Source organism: Amia ocellicauda, chromosome 9, assembly GCF_036373705.1.
Source record: "Amia ocellicauda isolate fAmiCal2 chromosome 9, fAmiCal2.hap1, whole genome shotgun sequence".
Lineage (NCBI taxonomy): Eukaryota > Metazoa > Chordata > Actinopteri > Amiiformes > Amiidae > Amia > Amia ocellicauda.
Genome location: NC_089858.1, coordinates 27,462,001 through 27,486,458, shown reverse-complemented (window position 1 = coordinate 27,486,458; position 24,458 = coordinate 27,462,001). Strand labels below are relative to the sequence as shown.

Here is a 24,458-nt window from a genome sequence, read left to right as displayed (position 1 = left end):
CATTATAATGATAGGAATCACAGGCTTTGGAGAGGAATCATTTATGTCAATCAAAAGTAAATGGACACACTGACGATTAAGCAGTGATAATAGGCCAGAGAAGCCATTAAGAGAGTTTTGTGAGACTGGCGTCGATGCTGGCAGAGATGGATTTAAATTATCAGTGCATCTCGGCTTGTGGCAGACAGGGGTCATTCATCAGACACCAATGACTTGGTCAGTTCTTTCCATGTGTCTCGCGAGCAGGATTTCTCTTTCAGTGCTCAACTGCCTTTCCTGCTCTCTAATGAGAAAACCTGCTTTAAAAAAAAAAAAAGATCAAGGTGGAATTTAAAACTGCTTCAGACAGCTTGCTATGGTATTTTGGATGATGGCAGACTTAATTCGGGAACAAAAATGAAGTATGTATGGCGCTTGCACTGGATTCCAAGAACAGTATCAAATCCCTTTTCTTTCTCTTCCTCTGATTGTGTTGTGATTGTATTTAAAGTTTTAGGGATTTCACACCTCTAAAGAGTGCCATCCCAAGAGAAAGGCAGGCTTGTTTTTTGTCATTCAAATTCAAGCAAGGAAGAAAAAGTCTACTACTGTGGCTGCGAATGTTATTCATTCTTAAGAAAGATGTATGCATGCTTTTAAGAATGGATTCACTCACAGCACGACGTAAGCGACTCCAATAAATGAATCACAGACTATGCGGTAAACCTCTGGGATAAGTGTCATGTCACTGGCCTAATAAAACAGTTGTTGTTATTATATGTTACTAAGCACTAGGTGTTTATATTGCATTAGTAAGAGCCACAAACCCACTCTGCCAAATAGGTATGTAATAATAGTATTTACCCTATGTCCCTGAGAACTGGCTAGCCATTACTAGAATGGAACAAGTGACAGTATTAGCCTTTGATTTTAAAAGCAGACAGTGCTGTGAAGAATGTGTTGTATGATCATTATATATATTTAATTATATATATACACACACACCAGATGCATGTCTTGAAATTAAATTCCTTTTCCAAGCTTGTCCCAGTGGGAAACAAACTGACATTTGTAGACTGCATACAATCTAAATGGAACTTATTTCCTTATACTTACTCTCATTCTCTGCTTCAAAAACTTATATTTGCTTTCAACTTGTATGAGAACCTGTGGAAGATCTCCAACTGTAACCATGAGTATTCTTGGGTCTTCCATTCAGAGATCCCTACTTTCTCCTTCCACATCCTCGCCTGCTAACTAAAGCTGATCCTCTTGTGTGTTCTGGAGTTTGTCTACTGCGTCGTGCAACTGATTCATAAACACAACAAAACCCACTTCAGTACAAGAAGGAAGCTACAGATTAAATAATTTATGCATCATACTGGTTAACACAGATCCATTTGGAAATGACCACAGACAGCCTTCATAATTACATACTTTCAATTTCCCTCCATATATCAATGGGGAACACAGTGACGTACTCTCAGAAGTGGAAAACTGCGGAACAGAGAACTCAGAGAAATAACAGACTGTATTTTTACAGTACTCCATTGAATTGTATTAAACACATAAAACATATATATTTAAAACAGCAGTTCAAATGAAAACTATACATTTTCATTGCATTTTGAGGTGTTCATATTAACCTCATAGTACAATGTAATTTCATATTCTAGGAATGGACATTCAAATTAATATCTTTCCACAGAACTCCCCCGAATCACATTGAAATTCACTTAAATGTTTCCCAAAGCTACACTAGTATACAGTTAAAGCGTCCTTCCCCAATAAGTAATTTCATGATTTGCTCCACTGCTGTAAAGGAGTTGTACAGTGTTGTCATGACAACTTGTATGACAATAATATAGTGCAAGAGCATGTTCTCTATGGTCATATATGAGCAACTGATATTCCAGGTATTTTTGAGTATATAGAAAAGTGTTTTTTCATAATTAACAAATTATTGATCATGAGTTATTAAATGGCAGGTCTATGTCATATGTCACTCATACATGGTTTTGCAATGTTGATTGGAAATATAGTAACCTTTATTGTTTGATTCCAAATAAGGCATTTTATACCAAACTGGTGAAACTGGACCCCTCGTTTTAAATGCACTGAGATTTTTTTAATTGTATTCATCTTCTTTTCTGACTAGCTGTGCTTAAGACTATAAAGCTAGCTGGGAAGCTGGTGTCCATGCCAAGAGTAATTCAATATATCAGTAGCAAAATGATCTCTTGGACAGTTTATGTGCCTGCACACAAATCACAGATGAGGCGGCTCATTTCTTCTGTGTGTTGTAAATGGTGACACCTCTTTACGAACAAGACGAACATCCGTAAGTGTAACAGTTATTCAAAACTGGGCCCTCAGTCCCAGATCAACAGAGATTTTCCACTACAGAATAATTTATTTCTCTCTCTCTACTAACCAACGAGAAGATTCCTTTTGCACATACACGTTCTTCAACTAAAACTGTCCCACAGAGTGGGTTATCTGGCTTTCCCCTGAGGCAAGTCTCCTGTGTTGTTACATGCCCCACTAGGAATTTCAGCTCTGTTGGGGGGGGTATTGCCTGTTTTGAAAAGAATCAATACAATTTAACAAGCATGTTTTGTCCTCTGAATAAAACCACAACCCTAAACTAATATGGATACCCAAACAGATATTACGTTTGGTATTATGTTACAATAACAGGCAGTGGGATAAGAGGAGTTCAAAGCTCAGGCTTATGGTGTTATAAACATTACACATGTCACCCTTGCACATTGGAAAAGACTATGCTGAACACTACACAAATCCCAAAGCAAATCTGATACACTGAAGACCTACTCAGCACATAAAGTGAAGGGAGACCCACTGTAATTATAATGATTATGCAAGATGGCACCGTAAAAAGGAGAAGATTCCAGTCATTATTGTATTTAAGTCGTGTTTAAGGTATTGCTTCAAGGTGTTAATGTACCTTTGTTACTCCCTTGAAATGTATTACATGTTAATTTCAAAATGCATGAACTCTTAGATTGTAATCTAGTTGTGTCTGGGGGATTCTCTGTGACAGGTAATTATAGGTCTCCTTTTCAGGAGAAGAATTAAAGATTAAGAAGAAGTAAAGATTAAAGGATGGTTATTTGCAATTATTTAGTTGGGGATGCTTAGCACAACCGTTTCCCTAAGGCTGAGGCTGCAGCACAGGTGTATCGGCATAATTGTATTCTGTTGTGCCACTAAGCTGGTACAGTATGCCAATTAATGGTACTAGCAACGTATTTATCACAGAAGTTATGATATTTCATATGGAGGTATCGTAGGATGAATGTGTTGTAAATATCTAGTCCTATGATAAGCCTGTATTTTTAAACATTTTATAACACAAAACATCCTCTCTCCTCATAATGGAAAAAGCACATCAGAAATAATAGATACGAATGTTGGAAATGCTACAGCCACAATGAACCACATAATTAAATCTGCATCTCCGTAGGAAATCAATGTGCTTTGCGGCTGCAGTTATTTTACGCTTTACATATGCAACTCAATATGTGTAATTTCGTTTTTTGGTTTCTGGACAGAACAAGGCACACAAATCTTTGAATGTATCTCACATTATTAGTGTAGAATCCCACTATCAAAGAATACTTTCTGCGGTAGAGACACCAGTGGAAATGTTCGACGATGTGTGGGGTCTGGCATAGTAGCAGTTTTTTCTAGTGTAATGGGAATCCAGTCAGACAGCTGACTTGCGGGGCATGAATGAGCATCTAAACAGATCAGCTGAAACACAAGGAGGCTGAAACACTTAGAGCTGAATGCAAATGTATCTCCTGTTACTCGACCTTGAACAGAAATCAAGCAGACAGAGGAGAGAGAAAAATGACATTCATATATTTTTTTTGTTTTAATAAAACATTGGACTGATAAATCTCTGCCAAGAAGAAATGCTATGTTAACGCTATGTTGGCAGTTTCACATAATCAGCTTAACTAAACTGTCACATATAGAAATGCATTATTATTATTATTATTATTATTATTATTATTATTATTATTATTATCATCATATCTCACCTTTATCCAGTGCTTCTTACCATTGTTAAAATTTTTCACAGCATAAAAGTACTATAAGAGATGCATCTATTAATCTTGATTAATTTCAAAGTGGCTGAAATGGATGACTTTTTGTTTTCCTTTCCCTTGGATTCAGCAGAAAAAAACAATCATTATGCTATATGCCAGGATTACTTATGTTGTTAACATACCTAAAGCAGCTTTCTAAGGGAAACCTTCTCAGCTCAACGTCTTCTCCGAAGGGGTGGAGGCTGCCATTTTCTGGCAATTCAATGGCTCATTTCAGACTCGTACTGATACAGTATCTTCATCACCCGCTGATTGCCACTGTAAGCCCCAAGCTCACAGACAGGACCTTCTGTATTACACCGAGCAATATTAACTCCAGATGCCATTTCTATTTCAACTAATGGTTTCTGACGTGGGGAGAGTCCTGAAAGGGCCTGCTCCGCTGAATAGTGCTATTGAATGGAAACCACGATTTTATGTGTTGTTGTATTCAGAAACGTAGGAGGTACCATAATGACAGAAATTTGATCAGAAGCCCTTCGAATTAGGGGTGGGGATAAAAAGCAGTTCTGTTCTTTGTTTTTCTTTTCATTAACTCCTTAGTGATTAATCATGAAGCTCGCATAATAATTGTACAGTCTGAAAACTAATATTGAGCTGCTGACAGGTGCAGTCACTCCAGCGGACTGTCAGGATCTGAGGTAAGAAAGCACCAGACACCCCGAGGACTCACAAAAGCCTCGGTGACAGCATTTAAAAGAGCTGTCACTAACTGTGTTGGAGGATAAAAAAAAAGAAAAGAAAAAAGAAAATTCGACCAAATCAATGGGAGCAGTTCCTTGGAAACAACACAACATATTCCCCTGAAAAAAGGACTAGCTTTTTTTCAGCTGTGTCAGCAGCAGTAGCAAGATAATGTTCATTCATCTAGATCCCTTCCAGGTTTTAACAAATCCTATCTTTTCTAATGGTATAATTCCAAAGGTATTAGGTTTTGAGTTTTAAACTGAAAAAAAAAAAAAACCTTATAGAGTTAAAACTGTTGCAGGCTAATTTATTTTTTATGAGGGATGTTTTGCTTCGAATCTGGCACTGAACAACTAAGTGTTCATCACTAAAATATAAAGCTACAACAACAACAATAATTTTGATACCTTGCTATTCGGTAATTCTTGACATGCACAAATTACATTAAAAAAAAAAATGCTCTTCACATATGTCTAACAGCTCAGTAGGTGTTGGAACAATGTTAAAATTGGATTCCAGGAACAAGACTTTTATGATAATCATGTTGACATGGCATGATTTAATACCCATGTTAACACATAAGGGGACACATTTTCAGAGGCTAAACAAATAGCGGGCTAACCAAAGCAGCAACCACTTGCTGAGACAAATATGTTGCATCTTCCAACATTTTTGTGAAAAGTGTACTGTACAGCCTACTGTGCATCATCAAACTACTGGCCAATTCCCAACATCAACCCAATCTCAGAGCCACTGTTAAAAGTGTCTTTGATTGTAACTCAATTGAAATACACTTGCTTTCATTTTGAATATGTGTCCTATAGTATGTGTTCTTTTACAAGAGTTGCACAAATTATTAATTTTGCATTCAAATTAGTTTAAAATCTTTCCCTTGTAAGAAATCAACAGCAAAATCTGTTTAAAGGTTTTAAGCCAAAAAAATGATATTGAAGGTTTAAGTATCCAAAGCCTCAATTTGAGATGTGACTCAATTGACTTAAATTGCAATTACTAAGCAATTATTAAGCACAGCCAAACAAAGTCAACCTGAGATTGAATTGGAAAACAACTGTGCCACCCTACATTGTCGTCCATTTAAGTGCATTGCTTTCCACTTGAAAGATTAGTTAGATTAACATTTGGGTTCTGTTTCTTTGGCAGTGAACTGGAATAGGCTCCAAGGTCATTAGAGGGAATGCTGGCCAAAAGGAATTCCTTTTTTCTAAAGAGATAAACTGCAGGACATGGCTGGACAAGTACACAGACTCTCTTCAAAAAGAGACCAGTTCATCAGATAAAGCTTTTACCCAATCCTGTTCTCTACCATCTGTGGACAACAGGAGATAAAGAATTTGGAAAGGAACAAAAGAAGTCTAAGGATTACACATTGAATGACCTGAATAAGTCCAAACAAGTCCAACAAACTTTGATTTGTATTTTTTAAATCAGTCTTAAAGTAATAAGACATCAAGACCATTTAGAAATGGTTAGGGTTAAATAAATATTGTCTATCAAACAGAAGAAGAAGTCAAGAAGTCCTTGCAAGCTAAAGAGACTCATGCATTACGTTCAACACATGGTTCATATAACAATGCATTTTCTTCTCATATCCTTCAAAGTTTAATATTACACACATAAAAGGAAATTAAACATATATTGCGTATGGGCATGGAATCCTAAAGACAGCATTCCTTTGCTCTTCTCTTGAAAGCATGAAGATTCTAGAATCACAAGTCATAAATTAGTTTTTGGATCAAAATGAATTGAAAACAATACAAAAAAGAAAGGCTTACAACCTTCTCTTGCAGCTGTACATAAGTTAGGATACACACATATATGTTTAAAAAAATATGTTTTGAATATGTTTCTACTTAGCCGTGGTTAAGTACGTATGGAATTTTCTGTGAAGTTTGCCCTAAATAAACCCTCTGCAACTTTGGATGCGGTACAAATGTGGATAACGTCAGCTTCATAATGTAGTTCCCTTAATGTTTCATGTTGTTTTATTAAATGGCTAGGGCCACCCTTAAAAATAACTGCTGCTGAGAGACACTACCATTATATCTCCTGTTTCAGTCCTTCTTGGCATCAAGTCATTCATTTCAGACCATAAACCCTTTCATAAACATTATCTAGCTTTCCAGAATATAATTTTAAGTATGGGCAAGTCTGTAATGGTTTGAGGTATGTCTTTTTTCTTTTTTCCCCATTATTGCCATGCAATTACATCGGTAAAGTAGGGCTTATCATATTTTGATTAGATTCAATTTTTTTAAGGTTTACCCATTCTAAAATCTTTGTCAATGAAATAAATATATAAATAATTAAGTACTCGGAAGTCAAAGGGGCACTTCATGAAAGCAAGAAAACATGCCATTATAGATGTAATGGAAACAAAAGCTTGCGGTGAAAGCCAAGCACTAGAAATAATAAAATCTTCGCCAAGTATATCAGCAAAGGAAACTTCTGCCATTTTGACTTTTTAAATTTATAACTCGCTTGTTATGAAGTGCATTTTTGAAGATCTAGAGCCATGGAGAACACAGCTGGAAGAGTGCGTAAGGTAAGCAGTCATGCATTTACAGCCAACACGAGAGCCTCTTCATTGTTCCAGAAAATACACATGAACTAACACATTATTTATTGACTTCCAGCTATGAGGCCTGGTCAAAACCACTCCACATTGAATCACGTGACGTCCTTTTTATGAATAAGAAACCCGAGGTATGAATGCCACAGAAGTGCTATTTTAACTTCCTGTAAATCTTGTGAGATGGTTCTTAGTAAAACTTTCCTTTTGTTTTGGGAAAATATCTAGTACATATTTGTGCAAATGTCAGAGCAATGCAGCTGTCAAATAATTGAGATAAGGAGTGACAACTGAGTCAGTGTTGGCAGTGGGCAGGTTCAGTTGATGTTGATGTTCAGTTGGCAACCAACTTATCATGTTTCCAGGTTTACATTTCAAAAGAAAAAGTGTACTCCCAACCCAACAAGATCAACTGCATGTAAAGCATGAAACCATAACTTAAACTTGGATTTGGATTTACAAATGTTATAATAAAAATAATAATAATAATGTTAAATGCTGGTGAAAACATTAGCTTCTGCATGTTCAGAGATTTAAATGTAAGCATGCAGTTTCACACTGGTGGAATGTGTGGGAAAGGCTTTAGACTTTTAGACACAGTGATTCGGAATTCTATACGTTCTGTCCCCAGTTATTGATAAAAAAATAAAATATGGAGTATAAAACATAATATAGTAGAAGAGGCTACTGTTTTAGTCTCCCTGTCATGCATACTGTATACGCTTCATTTAAAAGCCCAGCACAAAATGCCAGACTCTACTGGGATTCAGTCCCAGCCCCTCTGGATACAAGCATTGCACTTATCTACTTGATGTGGCTGCCAGAAACAACTCCAGTTGTGTTTATTTACCATCTCAGTGGAGAAGTACAATGGGAGCTGGTGCTTTAACCCTTCTGCTTTATCAGAGAGTTATGCTGTTAACAGGAAGTAACTTGTAATAGCCACTAACACCTGCAGTTATTACTTCTGTTCAGAAATTTGAAAAGCAGAAAACCAAAGACAATTGTTTTCCGAGGTGCCTTAATTCCCTTTATACTGCTGTAAATCTCTCCATTGTAAATGCATTCTATTCTGTGTAGAGCTTGTGGAAATCAAAGGGTCCAAATCCACCTCAGCGCTCCCAGCGACAGGTGAGAGCTCTGTCTGCTTCACATTCACAGTATCACCAGAGTGAAACTACAGAGCGCAAACAGGAAAGACCTCTCAGTTAGAGCGAAGGGTCAAACCTCTTAAATTTCCAGCTTATCAACGTCAAAGATAATTTCCTACACGATGCCGACATCTTTCTAATTAAAGACAGGTCTGAGCTCCAATGCAGATGGAAATTATATTATTTATGGGTCCTGCCTGGCCTTGTACAGCACTTGGAAACTGTCTGAGACAGCCTTTAGTTACTGTATTGTGCTTGGCTCTTTCTGTAACAGAGGGTGCTGTAGCACTTCAAATGAACTCTGGGAATGCAATCTGTAACATTACGACGATTTTCAGTTTTGTCACTAGCTAACAACAACTAGCGCTAACAACAAGTGCAGCACAAATGCTTGTTTATTTTTTTGATAATTTTCTTTTACTTTCAATATATTCTGTACCAGCCAGACATCAACCTGACAGGTGATTGATTAATTTTACTATAGTGAGTCGTGTTCTTTTATGTTACCAAATCCTGCCTTACAAACTCAATAAGACATCTACTCACACATGACACACAATAATAGAAAAACTCTTTGAAGAAAAATATTGCTTTTCCCTTTTTAATGCCAAAGTTAAATAATGCCTAACTTAAATCCAGGGAACAATAGGATAAACTCATGGTACAATCCTTGTGGATTTAGAGAATAGGGGCCTCTTAATTGCACAAAGAGAGCTGAATGTTAGATTTCACCAAGATAAACATTGCTACTCTTTTGTTGCCATGCCAAATGTGCCCAGGAGCATGTTAATTCAGGAAGGTATGGCAGTTGACTTGTAATTGTTCTAAAAGCTACAGGATGTTTTTCAAAACAATTCCCCCCTTGTCTGAAAGACTAATGAATATTGACGCATAAGATTGCCATTTCAGTCAAACTGCATGCATACAGTATATCTAACTGCTGCCAAAATGTGAACTTTAAACAGCATTGCAGAAACGCATTAGACATGCTTCCTTCAAACGTTGCTGACCCTAGTACTTCATTATGAAATTCTTAACTGGCATTAGGTGTTAAATGGAATGAATGAAACAACCAATTAGGATCATAGCCAAAGGAAGTAAAAGCATGTGATTATGCTCCACAGGCAGAAATACTGTAACAAGCTAAGGAATGACTGACTTGGTGATGCCATTGCTGGATTAAACAGAATTTTTCAGTTTTTGATAGTCCCTATTTATGTACCCCAGTTTCTTTTTCTCAGAATGGTTTCAGGGATCAATTGTCATTGATATAGAACACAGAAGAAAGGGTAACAACTGTTCAGTTTCAAACGCATTAAAATAAAACTGTCTATTTGAGAAGGACAGATCAAACACATTAGTTGAATCTTGAATCAACACAGGACCAAACCATAACCCTAAGAGAAATAATGGAAAGAAAACCAATTATAACTGCATTTCTTCCACTTAAACAGATACACTACAACATATTAGAATAAAGAATTACAAAAAAAAAAAATTACAGCCAACAATGGTGGTTGACTCTGAATCCTGAAAGATCCTTATCTCACAGACTATTTTCTGTACCCTCATCTTAACAGGACTGTGTATCTAATGTGGGTGTGCATCTCTGTTGTTATCCCTGGACAACTTAAAACCCAAGACATTATATTAATGAATGCATGGTCTATCTGTCTCCGATTGAAGGCTGGGAGAAACATATGGTGCAGCTGTTTTTAGCCAATCTAGAGAATTATTTAAAGGAACAAATACATTCCTGGTATTATTTATAGTTTCATCAGCTACCTACAGGAATAGTGCTCTGGAGAGAGGAAACAATAGGCACACTATATGAGAGCACAACATCAAACATCCACAGGCTCTGACTGTAAGAGTGAGCATCCTGTCTTGCTGGGAGTAGGAGACTGCACTGGCAGGGAGAACCAATCAGGAGACAGCAATGCTATTGGGTGAAAAGGAAGTCTGCAAATAGAGACCATTTGTACACTGGCTCATTAAGTTCTACACACGTTCCAGTCTGTTGAAGCAGCAGTAAGGCCTATTTGCCTTTTCAGACACTTTCACAGCCTTATTCAGCTTTCAATCCAAATTTTCATTCTTGTTCACTACTACACCAAATCTGACATTGGCTGACCTGATAGGCAAGGTCACAGTGGGTACGATGAGCTTTTTACAGTTTAAAATACAAATGTATTTATAAATAATATAATAACACTCATATGTACAACAACAACAAACACTATATATATATGTTATTATATGTAGTGTATAAGTGCATACATCAGATGATATGAAGGTCCTACTGAGGAAAAATTCCAAACAGTAAAGCCTTGATGCAGTGAGGACTGTTATGAAGGAGACAAAAGCTTGAATTCTTTATCTATTATTCAAACCACACCACTTCTGACAGACCTGTTTTATCATTCTTTGCTTTTGTAAGCCGTACTGATATTTTGGTTGAGGCTGAAAGAAAGCAAAGCTCTGGAGAAGAACAAGAAGCGGATGGCAGTGCCGACCGCTGTGAGCGTTTCTCCTAAAAGGAATTAAAACAAACAGGGGGGATTGCTTACACACGAGAGCCATACAGTGTGCCGTGACTGTTGTTACAGTCGGGGCACGGGAGCTGGCTGCAGACGCTGCACGAACCCTGCGGCCAGATGATGAGTATTTTCTCACGGCCGGGAGGTTCCCAGAAAAGAAAATCTTTACAGGTCACAAGCTTCAGGCACTAGCCATTAAACAGTGGCCTGTCATAAACAAAGCATGCCACTGAGTCATGATGGGGAAACCCGGTGAGAAAAGGATAATATCGCCAACGCCTGCCCGCACAGCTGCTGACCTGTGGTTTACCCTAGGTCTGAACAGTCAGAGGGGTGGGGGTGCAGGGAGGGGAGTAGGGGTGGCACATAGGGTCACACTCCTCACTCAGGAGGTAAGTGGTTCCCCTCTGGAGGGAGGGGATAAACTGGAGGGAGGTTTTCACAGATCATTTAAGAACCTGGCTCTAATACTAACTTATAGCCAGCATCTTACATTTCCCAGTGAGGGGTGGTTCACTGTGACAGGCTGCAATGATAGGGGGCAGTCTGATGAAGCACGAAAGAATGATAGAAACATGACAGCAACATAAAACACTTGACAGTTTGCCAGAGATGAGTTAAATGTCTACAGCACTACATAATATAAAAGCATGATTTAAGTGCTCCATGTTTATCAAACATCTAGGGTAAACCACTACTGCCATGGACTAGTTTGTGTGTCCCTAACTCTGTAGCATCGGATATTTATATGTTGTAACTAGTTCTAAACAATGTAATTACAAAGAAAAACAACAGTCCTCATGCTGCAAACAATGAACTCAAGACTCAAGGATTTCGCTCCTAAGATACTCAGCATTACTTTTTCAACTTGTAGAAGGGAATGATCTAAAATACTCAGCAAAAGGCATCTGAAATTAAATGAAAAAGCTAACTTATTTTGTTCATGAAAAGAAAATGTATCTGTTTCTTGATAAGTTAAAAGTGAGAGTCTTAATCACTTGTTGAAAAAGGCTGGTAAACCATGATTCAATTAGCTGACTTCTTAAGGCTAACTAATCACCGTACAGACTCCCCAATCTTCCCTCTTTCACTTCTCTATGAGTGGCATGCCCTGGGCCAGACCCCAGCGAGCTGCGTAAACGTTTAATATTATTAAAGAGTACAGCTAAAGCTGAGATTTGGACAGGAGGTGATAATTAGACATGACGGACTGACAAGGGGAATTGCACAAGGCTGATATTCCCAGGCCAAGGTGTGCAGATAGCTGGAGGCACAGGCTGCATACCACACTGAAATATGGCAAAATTCAATATTCAAACAAAAACAAATGGAATGCAAAAGCAGTAACTAAAGCCAGGGACTTTGGTCTCATATACAGCAGATACAGCTGGTGTACAAATACTGTACTTACAACACTGCCAAAATGAAATAATGGGTAAAATTTATAAAGCATTAGCAAAACATTAGACAAATATAGGCGTACTACTTCAGTCTTGGTCTGGTTTCTAGTCTTGGTCTGTTAGCCAGGTCAGTCCAAAAGAATTACAGCGGTTAGCAGTTAACACACGGGAGCACTCTCGTTGTCCTTTCTTGTAGCATGATAATGAGACCCTGAGTGTGGTAACCGGCTTGGTATTATAGTGTTCTGGACAGAAGAAACACCTATCTGCCTTTGTCCATTTCTTTCTCTTAGTGCACAATGGCTGGGTATTGAAGTCCTTGTTGTCCTAGCTTGTAGAACATTAAATATCTGGGCTGGGATGCAGTGCCCCTCGATGACCAGACCGCAGTCCATATTACTATCACCATCACCCTATATCAATCCACTGCTGGATGAAGGCCTCTCCAGGATGTTTCCAATTACTTTGATCTACAACTTCTTTCCATGTCATGCCTGCAGACTCAATGATTTCATCTTTGCATATTTTTTGTGGTTGTCTTCTAGGTCTATTTTCATCTCCTGTCATCAACTGAGGCTAAATCCACAGAAGAACTGTGGTTAGTTCTCCAAGATGTTTGGGCCAACCTACCTGCCAAGGTCCTTCAAAAACTTTGTGCAAGTGTATCTAGAAGAATTGATGCTGTTTTGAAGGCAAAGTGTGTCACTTTGATTCAAAATATTGATTCGATGTAGATTTTTCTTCTGTTCACTCACTTTGCATTTAGTTAATTTATAAATATAATCTATTAACATGTCTATTTTTGAAAGCATTCTTACTTTACAGCATTTTATTACATCTGCCTAAAACTGTTGCACAGTACTGTATTTATATACATATATATTGTAATATGGTCTGGGGTCATCAAGGGGTGCTACATCCCAGCCCAGATATTTCCTACAAGCCAGGATGATTTTGTATATACTGCATATATGTGTGTATATATATATATATATATATATATATATATATATGCTTGGGATATCAAGAAGATATAGAACAATATATTATTGAATTTGAGAACAAACCAGCATATGTGACATCACTGAAAGAGTGAAAATGTTAAAACCACAATGGACCAGACACATTGCATGAAAACCAGATAGAAAAAGGAAGCTACTGAACGAATAACAAGAGATGAAAATAGACCTAGAAGATGACCACAAAAAAGATGCAAAGATGAAATCATTGACTCTGCAGACGTGACATGGAAAGGAGAAGTTGTAGATCGAAGAATATCCTGAAGATGCCTTCATCCAGCAGTGGATTGATATAGGGTGATGGTGATAGTAATATGGACTGCGGTCTGGTCATCGAGGGGCACTGCATCCCAGCCCAGATATTTCATTTCCTACAAGCCAGGATGACAAAGAATTCAAAACCCAGCCGTCTTGCGCTTAGAGAAAGAAACGGACAAAGGGAGACAGGTGTTTCCCCTTTCCTGAACATTATAAAACCCAGCCGGTTACCACACTCAGCGTCTCAGTATCGTGCTATGAGGCAGGACGCATAGTGTGCATCCGTGCATTAAAGCGACTGCTGGCCTTCATTCGGCAGTGGATCAATAGAGGGTGATGATATCTATCTACCTATATATACATTCATACATACATTCACATATGTTTATGTTGTTAAGGTTTTTCTTTTCACCAAAAAAATGATCTGCTCCAAATATGACTGCAGCAGCACACACACAAAAAGGCAGAAGTGGATTATATACTTGCATCTATCCTTTTCTGAGATTCTTGCTCATAAGTCATTATTTTGGATCTCATCCCTAGAACTGCTTGGCCTCAATACACACAAACAAAATGTTCCCTACCACTACTAAATGCTTTCATTAAGATTTAGGACAGGCATATTTTTAAAATCCTCTCTTGGCACTGCCCAAGTGTTGTCACTGTCAGATACAATAAGCACACCATGCCTACATTATAAATGTGGACAACATCAAGCCTCACTAATTAGCAGGCAATTAGGCTGGACACTGTCCCATATCTAATCCACAAAGAAAGAACTGGAACATAAATATTATAGATGTAAAGCACACAGATATTTGAGATGTAGGAAGTGTACCACAATCTGCACAATATACACAGAGGGGTGAGAAGAGTAAGGGAAACACAAGGGAAGTGTTCCTATCAATCGGTGGCTCGAAAATCAATTCCAAAGCCAAAACAAATACACACCAAAAAGACTGAGAATTCAATTGGTTGGGATAAAGTCTGAGAGAATTCATATCTTTTTCAAAGCTCTTTTAACCCCCCTTTATTTCCAGCATTTGTCTAGCATATTGTCGGAAGATGATAAGCCTGGGTTCTTCTTCTAACCTGCTCTTTAATCTTTGAAGCCATGTTAATGAGGGAGCAAAACTGTTGCCCAAACACCACAATTGCTCAAAACAGCACCTAAAGGAGTAGTCAGTAAAGTGCTCAAGGTCAGCCCTACATCAGGACCAGTCAGGCTGTGCCAAGTATCATTGCTGTGGATGCCACAGTGACACCTGCCATTAGGGGTTCTGTATTGCTGCTCTATTGAACTGTCACACTAAACAAGAGTTTAAACTAAACAAGTTATTTATTTAAGCTACTTAGCGGGGGCTTAAAAAAATAGAGTTCTTATTAATGACAATTATGTAAATTATTTTCATGACAATCAGTTTTCATGTTTTGACTCATTACTATGCTTTTCCAGCAACAGGAATAACTTTCTAATGTTGAGAAATATACTGAGGATATAGATGGAGTTTTAAAGTTAAACTTAATTCAGCTCCAACCTTTGTATGTCTTGGATTGTATATTTCCTCACAGCTGCTGTTTTATGTGAAATTCGGTTTCACAGTGACAAAGAGACAACACTCCAGCCATTTTTTTTTTTTTATGACTTGGAAAGGATGGACATTCCAATTTGGCAGTTGGGATGTAGTCATAGACAACAGCAGAGCTATTGCAGTTTTTCACACAAAAGGTGTAACCTGACATATATGAGAGACATACGATATGCAGGAAAAGAAAAGAAAACTTGTAGGAATACGCATGTGCAATAGTCATTATATAAGTAAATTATACTGCATCTGTAAAGCACACTGTAACCTCTAGATGCCTCTGTATAAAAGCCACCACAACACATCACACTACTTTACAAAGATCTTGGATCCCTGACAATGCACTAGGGAATTTATAGAGCAAAAACCAACTGAAAAAGCAAGGACATCTTCAGATTACTTTAACTCCAGCACAGGACATAATCTCTTAGAAACAAAGAAAATAAGCAGCCAAACATCAACTAAAGACTGAGATGTCACAGGGCCATTAGAATCTCCAGAATGTCACATCTTGCATCCAACAAGTGGGAGAGTAAGTCAAACGTTCATTTGGCACAGGCAAACAGAATACATTTTACAGCCTCAATTCAGCACACATTCTCGGCTGGTATATGTGGTGACACCAGTGATGCTTGAAATTAAAATAGTCCACTGAATTGCTTGGCACAGGGACTGAGTGTGGCTGCTTCAAATTAGAGTAAGGGATCTGATCCACGGGTCTACTTCTTCTCCAGTGTGGTGTACCCCTGAGCCTCCACAGGCTGAGTGACATCTGAGTCTTTGACTTGGGGTGGAGAAGGTCAACGAAGAACATCCCCAGGAGGATGACATTGTATCAAGGATAAGCAGAAATAGAAACACGTTGAAATGATAAGTCTCTCTGTTGATGCATTTGTAGGGAATTCAGCACTGACGACAGGGGCATCATTCCAGCTGTGTTGCAAAAGCACTATTTAAAATGGAAAGTTAGGTTGACAAACAGCAGTCAGTCATACATTAATATACAGATGCCTGAACAGCATGCCTTCAGCTGTGATGTTTTATGTGTATTTCCCATATGTAAGACAAATGTGCGATTGGTATCATCTCATTTGTCATACAGCTTCAAACATGCTATCATCTTTTGTCATTCTGAAAGCATTTACACAGAGCATTAATTCAATTAATGCAGGGTTACTGGGACCAAACAGAAAACTCTAATTTTCTGACTTGTAAAAGCTAACTGTTACAATATTTTTTAACTTAATTAAGTGTTCTCATGACACATTGTAGACAGTCACCATGGTTTCCATACCCTGGAATTCTTATAGCTCCCTATACTTCCTAAGCTTTCCCACGGTAAGGTTTTAAAGGTTGGTTAGAAAACTTAACAACACCACTAATGTTCCAACACTCAAAAAAGTAGGTGCAACTCTTTAGCTTTTTGTTTGCCTAATCTGGAAAGTCAATTCATGAGCTAGCAGCAAATGTGTTTCAGGCATTGGAGTGGGAGTCTGTGTTTTTTAAATTATCTTAAGCTACTGTACACTATTCAGAAGAAAATTTGGGAAACCACAATTCTCAGTGCTCGGCAGAAACTAATGGAAAGTCACTTAGGGCTCTTAAAGGAACATCCCCCTTTATTTTTCCAGCAGAGGATATGGAAAGACCAATTATCCAGAAGCTTGCATGCACATTGAAAGGAGAAAAGAAACCCTCCCAATCCCTTTTTTTAAAAAAGGACATAAGGCACAGACATCAGGAAATACATTTTGTTTTCAAGGAGAGTGCAGAAACCTATTTTCATATAGAACTGAATTTAAGAGTCAAAAGAAAATATATTTCCTCAGGGCAGTGGGTACTTAAGACCCAGATAAGGATGTGAGGTAAGATGGGTAGACAGACAGAGCCCATGGTATCACTTCAAAGCCTCTGGACTGTTGAGCAGATGAACACAGCTCATATTTTTACAGATGAACATAAACATCCCCCTCTATCCGGTTAAAGAGAACAGGGAGAAAAGAATCAGCAGAAAAAACAAATAAAGCCAAATAGGTAACCCCTGCTTTGGACATTTAACCAGAGCTACACAAATCTCAGGGGTCACACAGGGTTAGGAGTTTGGAAAGCAATCTGTTTTCTTACAGAGGACTGAAGCGAGACTAAATAGTATCAGGGCTGAAATCCTTAAAATATCCAACTTCACTCCAACAAAATTATTATAGGGGAAAAAAAAGACTCAAACTGTGTGTGTGTGTGTGTGTGTGTGTGTGTGTGTGTGTGTGTGTGTGTGTGTGTGAGTGAGTGAGTGAGTGAGTATAACACAAAACTAGCACTGAAACTGAATGTCTGCACTATAACTGTCAAAAAATTTAAATCAGCAGATTCCTTTCATTCAATCTCTACTACTGGCATACCATCACATTCCAGCTAAAAATAAGCCTCTTGGTTTTTAATTAAAAAATGTCAGTGTTCAAAACAAAGGAAACAAACAAATAAAAAACAAACAAACAAACACAAAAAAAAGGCAAAAAACAAAGCAACAATGGAACTGTCTTACCTCATAGCAGTAAGCCTGGAGGTGGTGTTAATAAAAGCTGCATATCTGGCAGTGTTTGTCTTGTTGTGGAATGTAGTGTAGTGTGTTAGCGTTGCAGTTCTGCCTTACACAGTCGCTCTGTAATCTGTGGATGAAAAGAGAAGTCTTCATTACTGACCAAAGACTCGAGCACTGTGCTCACGCCCCCTCCCAGACGTTCTAGCCAGTAGCACGCTCCAGTTTGTATTGGCAGTGAGAGCTGGGCCAAGCCAAGAAGAAAGTGATTTATCTGCCAAAAAAAACCTCTAGCCACGCTGCCTGCCAACAGAGGGGGAAAGAGAGAGAGAGAGGGAGAGGGAGAGTGAGAGAGAGAGAAGGGAAGGTAAAAAAAAATAATAGAAGCTATCTACTCACTTCTCAGGGTGTAAGTTGTGCCAGGTTCCCCCGAAATGCACTATTTAACCAAGCGCTGACGATGAGATTGCAATTAAAATTGGCACTTCAACATATCAGATAATGGCCTGCTTTCCTCTATGGGCAAGGACAATAATATAGGATGACTGGCTCTTTTCAGCTGCATCCCAACAATGCTCGTTACACCTTAAGAAGTTGAATGCCTTCCCTATCAGACAGAAAAATAGTTCTTTAAAATGTAACTTTATATTCGGCTGTAATTATCTGACTAGAGAACGAGAAATGGACCACCTCACTCTTCAGTAGATAGGAGGGTAATGAAAGAGGCTGCTTGGTGAAACAAATAAATGTATCGGTTTATGAATGCACTAAGTAAGGTACCCACAAATACTTTTATTATTGAGTGCTTAACACCAGTTATCCAAGTAAAGAAAAATAACTCTTAATGATTCCAAAAAATCAGCTCAAGGATAGATACTGTACAAGCCTTACTGTAAAGCACAATTCCTGCAGAGGAAATGGGGCTGCATGTTATCTAATAGTATTCCTAAACAATATATGGTTAATTAGAAAAATATAGTAAAACTGAGATTAGTGCAATAGTAGGATGTCCCCTTTGTGTGTGTGTGTGAGAGAGAGAGAGATAAATATATTACAAAGTGTGGATTAAAGGATTATAAACAGATTGAATTGAGAATGTATTTATAATGCCAATTTCTTTTCAAATTCTCAGCACAGACTTTACAGAACTATGTATATTTCACTACATATCATACTGACCAACAATATAAATACATGCCCCCCAAACACACCTCCCACCAATTAAATCAGTAGACTGAGACAGCATCAACATTTAAACCATGTTATGCATCCTGCCTAAACGGATGTATCAATGTCAACTGCCACTTCACAACAGGGTTATGCAGTACTTTCCTAACTTTTGTGTCTTAAATGTCTAAGGAACCCATTAGTGACCACTAGGGGTCTACCATACCAATTTCTTTCCCTTAGTCTTAAAAGTGCTTTTACATTGCACACAGCATTCCTCTAGGTTATTCAGCCTTTTCAGTCTTATTCCAGATCACGAATGTCATCCGTGTGAAACCTCAGCACAGAGGAAACCCGATAAGCAAAACAAAAACATCAGCAAAGGATAATCTTACAATTTAAAACATATATTAAACACCAGAGAAATTAAACTGAAGCTCACTTTTTTATAGTGGCAGCTGTGCAAAGCATCCTTATTTTACATGGATATTAATTTTTTCCCACTGAATGTGAACCAGATTATTCTGTATTGATTTGCGTTGACAGCTATCACAGTAACAAGCTGATGCCCATCTAATTCAGCACACTCCCCCGCGTTTACTGGGCCATTCTGTGCCATATTATTATTGGCCGAACATAAGGTTTCTCAGTAAATTAAGGTTAAATATTAAATAAGGCTTGTCAAATACTTCTACACAGAACCAAGTCTAGTGTTTTCTTTGTCTTCAGAAACATTTGGAGACCAGCAGTAAATTAATCATAGAAGTCACACCTACTTCAGATGCTGAATATATGTTTTAAAATGCTTAGCTTTTTCTATTTTTTCCTTTACGTATTTTCATAATTATGAGTCACCTCCCATCAGGGGATAGTTCATGCCCAAACTGCTCTGAATATGGGCCTGCATCTAAGTCTATTCAAGATCTGATATGGAGACGACTCTGCAACTGTTTTTCAACACCCTAAGCCTAAATTGTGCCAAATAAACATATGGATGACTGAAAAATGCTGCTTTTCTGATTGGCACTGCATCATATTTATACACAAGGTTATTAACTACATACATACATATTCTTTAGAAATTGTCATGTTGTGTTTACATCAGATCAATCAGCAACAGTAGAGTACCATTTACACAAAAAATCACATGGACAATTTTTTATCTTTAGAGCTAGTCAGGGCACTTTGCCTATAAACGACTGCTGGTTATAATATCATGTTATATTCTGAATTAAACATGTCAGAGGTGAGCTGCTTATTCAAGGAGCTGGGATTGGTGGTCAAGCAACTCCTAGTTTTATGAACACTGCTAAATTCAGCATATTCCATTCACAGGTACCGTTCACTAAACTCAGCGCTCTAGGCGATACAAGGAATGTTGCAAACACGGTCTTTACAGTCCCACAATGCCTCATTACTAGGTTAGCTGTGTGTCCAGGCTGATAAAATATTCATTTGTTCCACATTTTGTTTGGTGTCTACCCTCTAAGATAGCTGATGCAAACAGATGCTCCCACAAACGCAAACACAGGGAACCCGAATGCCTGTTTACATAGCGGCCTGACGATGTTTACTCGCCAGATCATGTTGGATTGGAAGGAAGGTCCTTCCCAGGAGAACCACTACCAATTGGCCTGGAAGGGATGAGAGAGGAGGCACTAAACTCTGGGCTTTGGGGTCAATTCTGGGTCTAGGTCTTCAGCTCTATGGACTCTGTGTGTTGGAGTTAACTTGGACTGTCCCACCGTTATAGCAGTTAAGGGGTGTTGGCCTATTTAGAAGAATAATGTTCTTGCTACATTTGCATCTTAATAAAAAAGCTACCTTATCTCCTGCTGTAAGTGTTTAAGATGCCCACAAATATTGGGGCAAATATGATGTTAATGGTTAAAAGTAAAAAATAGAAAAACCAGGAAAGATGGTCGGTAAGAACTTGAAAGTAGCTCTCTGACTGAACGCACATATCAAAACTGAATCACACATAAGGCCTTTCAAACAATCCTTGAAAAACATTTACATTGCAAAGGCTGCCTTCAGGGATTTAACAAAAGTAGCTGCTTTGTTACTTTTTGTGGAGTTATGTCAGTAAAAGAAACCTCTCGCTTAGACCCTCCAGCATTGTTGAGCAATCCCCACAGTGTTGGAGTTACCATGATGAGATGCTAGAGGTTTAAATTTCAAAAGATGTCAATCAGAAGCACACAAAGCTCTTGTTTTCATCTTAAGCTGCTGTTTTTTAAATAAAACATTGCACATACTTATTATCCATTTAAAAGCCACACATATTAAACCACTGAGCATCAAAAAGGTGATCTTGGTTTGCTGAAATGCTTATTTGTATATATGTTGCAATTCAACATAACCCTGTATATAATAAACGTGTGTAATACAATCTCTTGCATATTTACCACTATACTGTTTAATAAAACATGGTTCAAAATCCCCTTAAAACAGGCAGCGAAAGCAACAGAAGAATATGATGGATGTCACACATGTTTTGGTCAAGGATCAATTTGATAACTTCCAGTGCAGGTCTCTTCGAGTAGAAACCTTTCTCAATAATTTCTATAATAACAATTATTATACAGTAAAAAGGTTTCAATAGGCAAATGACTTGAGATACCTGACCTCCAGCGAATACCACATATTCCCATAGAGCATGGACTAGAAAATGTGCCAACACCATTAGAAATAAAAATACTGCAAGACTGGCAGTTTGTGCAAAAATTATGATTGTGTAGGTAATGTACACTGATGTTTGCATCTCTTTTAAATGAACCTCCTATAGCATTCAGTTTTGAAAGTAACCTCTGAGCTGAAAGTTTTTTTTCAGAGCTTCTACTTCTGTATCTGAAACTTGTCTCAGACTCAAGCGCTTTGAAATGAAGGAGTAATTCACCTGAAAGCCTCAGGTGATTTATGGACTTCTCCTGCACGGGGTAAGACTGCAGAGAGTGCCAACCATCTATTTAATACTCTGTATTTTTCACACTCTGCTGAAACCCCAGTCTGACACTGCCAAGCAATTCATCTCTCTGTTGGCCAGTGGCTCAGACTGAGCCCTCACAAATATGCAACGCAAACAGCTCCTCAATGAACCCATTCATATAAATGACAAATTAAAGCATTAGCCTCAGTGGGTGACGGAAATTGACAGTTACAGTATGGGTATCTTACAGTTGTTAAGCAAAAAAGGGGATTGAAGGAGTGTAAATGATTTCAGTTCATGCATGGTTTCATCCTTTGAGTAAAACTGATGAAGGAACCACCAGAAGAGTTAGGTCATTCTTTAGCAGTGTGCAATTAATCTTGCTGCCTGTTCACCCACTGCATACAGGGCGGCTGGTTTCAAGTGAAATCTCCTTCATGCCAGCTACTGATGTAACAATCCAGCACACAGTTAAGGAAGTGATTATGAATCAATATTAAAACAAAAGGCTTCTGATAGGCCGATGACTGATATTAATGTGTAATTTGGAGTTTTGTTCTTGCCATTTTTACTGGTAGTTGACGGTTCTGTTCTGTTTTGTTTCTTTCGCTGGCTGGTTGTCAGCAGCTTGTTTTGGGGGAGTGAAGGGGGTGGCGTAATGGCTTTCATTAGAACTTGTGAGTGTCAGTTGTTGTTGTTGTTATTGTTCTTGAAAATCTAATCCAGAACTTGTGCAGGCACAAAGCGTCGGCTGTATGGGCAGCACCTCCGACTCCTGCACTTCCCCAAACGCTGACAAACACACGCCCACAGAGGCTGATGGATACTGCAGCCCCATTCTCTCGCAGATCCAGAAAGTTATTCACCAGGGGGAATCCTACTAATGAAAGAAAAACAGAAGTGCTCAGAGGCAGAGGCCAGGGGGTGTGGTAACCTAAGAAGGCAGGTTTGAGCATCATGAATCAAGCCATTCAGTGCAAACTCACTCAGGACAACAACTCAGAGAGCTCTGGAATTCAAGGACTCTGCACTCAAGTACTAAGGCACAAGTACATCGATACAAATATGAAGAAACCTGTAAAAAGACCTGAGATTACAATATTTTTGTATTTTACCCCCTCCCAGACCATTTTTTCCCCTCCTTGTTGTGCATTAAAATGAATGAAATATATATAATACAATAAATCAAGCACAATCCACCCAAGCAGAATTATTACTCACTGACCTTTTGGTTTTAAAAGTATTGTGACATTTGTTTGATTTACGGTTTCTAAGGTTTGCCATGGATGCTGCTGTGATCTTTGTGGTTTTGTTTCATCTTGTCTTCCACCTGGAGAACATCCCAACAAACTGAGATTTTAATTCCTTTAAACTGACAGAACAAATCAGAAATTGTAACACAATATGAACTGTAGAAAGGATAAAGTGATAAACTCTTTTACTATTAAATTAAATTCAGGTTCCTGTCCTGTTCACGTAAATAATTCAACTAATATCTGTATCCAACCAATATCATATTTGTAGAATCCTACAAGAGGAACCAAATTTCAGTTTTAGTTCAAGCATTGTTTCTTCATCACGATCCATTGTTGATCTGAATAATCAGTCTTTAAAGAACCACCTGTACAATTAGCATTGGCAAGGTCTTGGAAGAGCAGTGATACCTTTTACAGATGAAATGTAAATTTCTCTCACTGTTACAGTAAGTACTGTCTTCTTCAAGGGAAAACACATTTCCAGCTGTGAGGTTCCAGATTTAACACCTGCAGTGTGATTGGAGATTTATTAAGAGGGGAGGTGACTGGTCTCACAGTTTGCTCTTCGTAACATCCGCATGGTGGGCGTCTTTATCGTCCACCTGAAACCCTCTGAAGGCAGCACTTCCCTCTCTTTTTAAGTGAGGCAGGGGAGCTGCAGTTCAATGACTAGCGAGACTACATTAGCGGAAAGGACTGAGCAGAAACAGGTTGAAGAGCCTGGGACATATTGTCTAACGGAGCTTAATGTGCAGCAGGGAATGAATTGCTTTGGCAATGAAACCATAAATCTCGAAACAGATTAATCTTGCTTTGAAGACCCGATATGTGGATTTTTGTCACACTATTCTGCAATAAGTTGTCTCGCTTTAAGTGAACTGATGATCATAAATCTTTTCAGATGCATTTTGCTTTCAATTTTAGTAGATGTACTCTTTAGGAATGCCATTTAATGTATGAAATATCTTTCAGCTTTTGAAGCGCAAACATGTGTCTGTACACGTGACTCAAAGTTTATTACACATACAGCACTGTTTAAATTTGTGATGTTGCTAGGATCCCCAAAACTATACATTCATAATGTATTTATCAAAAGCAAAATACATAATTTATACTTATATTTTTAATTTTAAAGAAATATAAATAATTAAGACCTCAAAGTCTATACACTGTAACTTTATAGCAGGACAGTCACAGGCTTTTAATAAATGGATTGAAGGGGAC

General features: G+C 38.1%; 1 protein-coding gene across 1 annotated transcript in view; it reads right to left on the bottom strand.

The window, feature by feature from the left end:
• Positions 1–24,458, bottom strand: part of znf469 (zinc finger protein 469) — a 303,856-nt gene that overhangs the window by 46,013 nt on the left and 233,385 nt on the right. Inside the window, exon 6 of the mRNA XM_066713969.1 lies at positions 17,889–18,012. The gene's annotated coding sequence lies outside the window, so the exon portion shown is untranslated. The remainder of the gene's footprint in view (positions 1–17,888; positions 18,013–24,458) is intronic.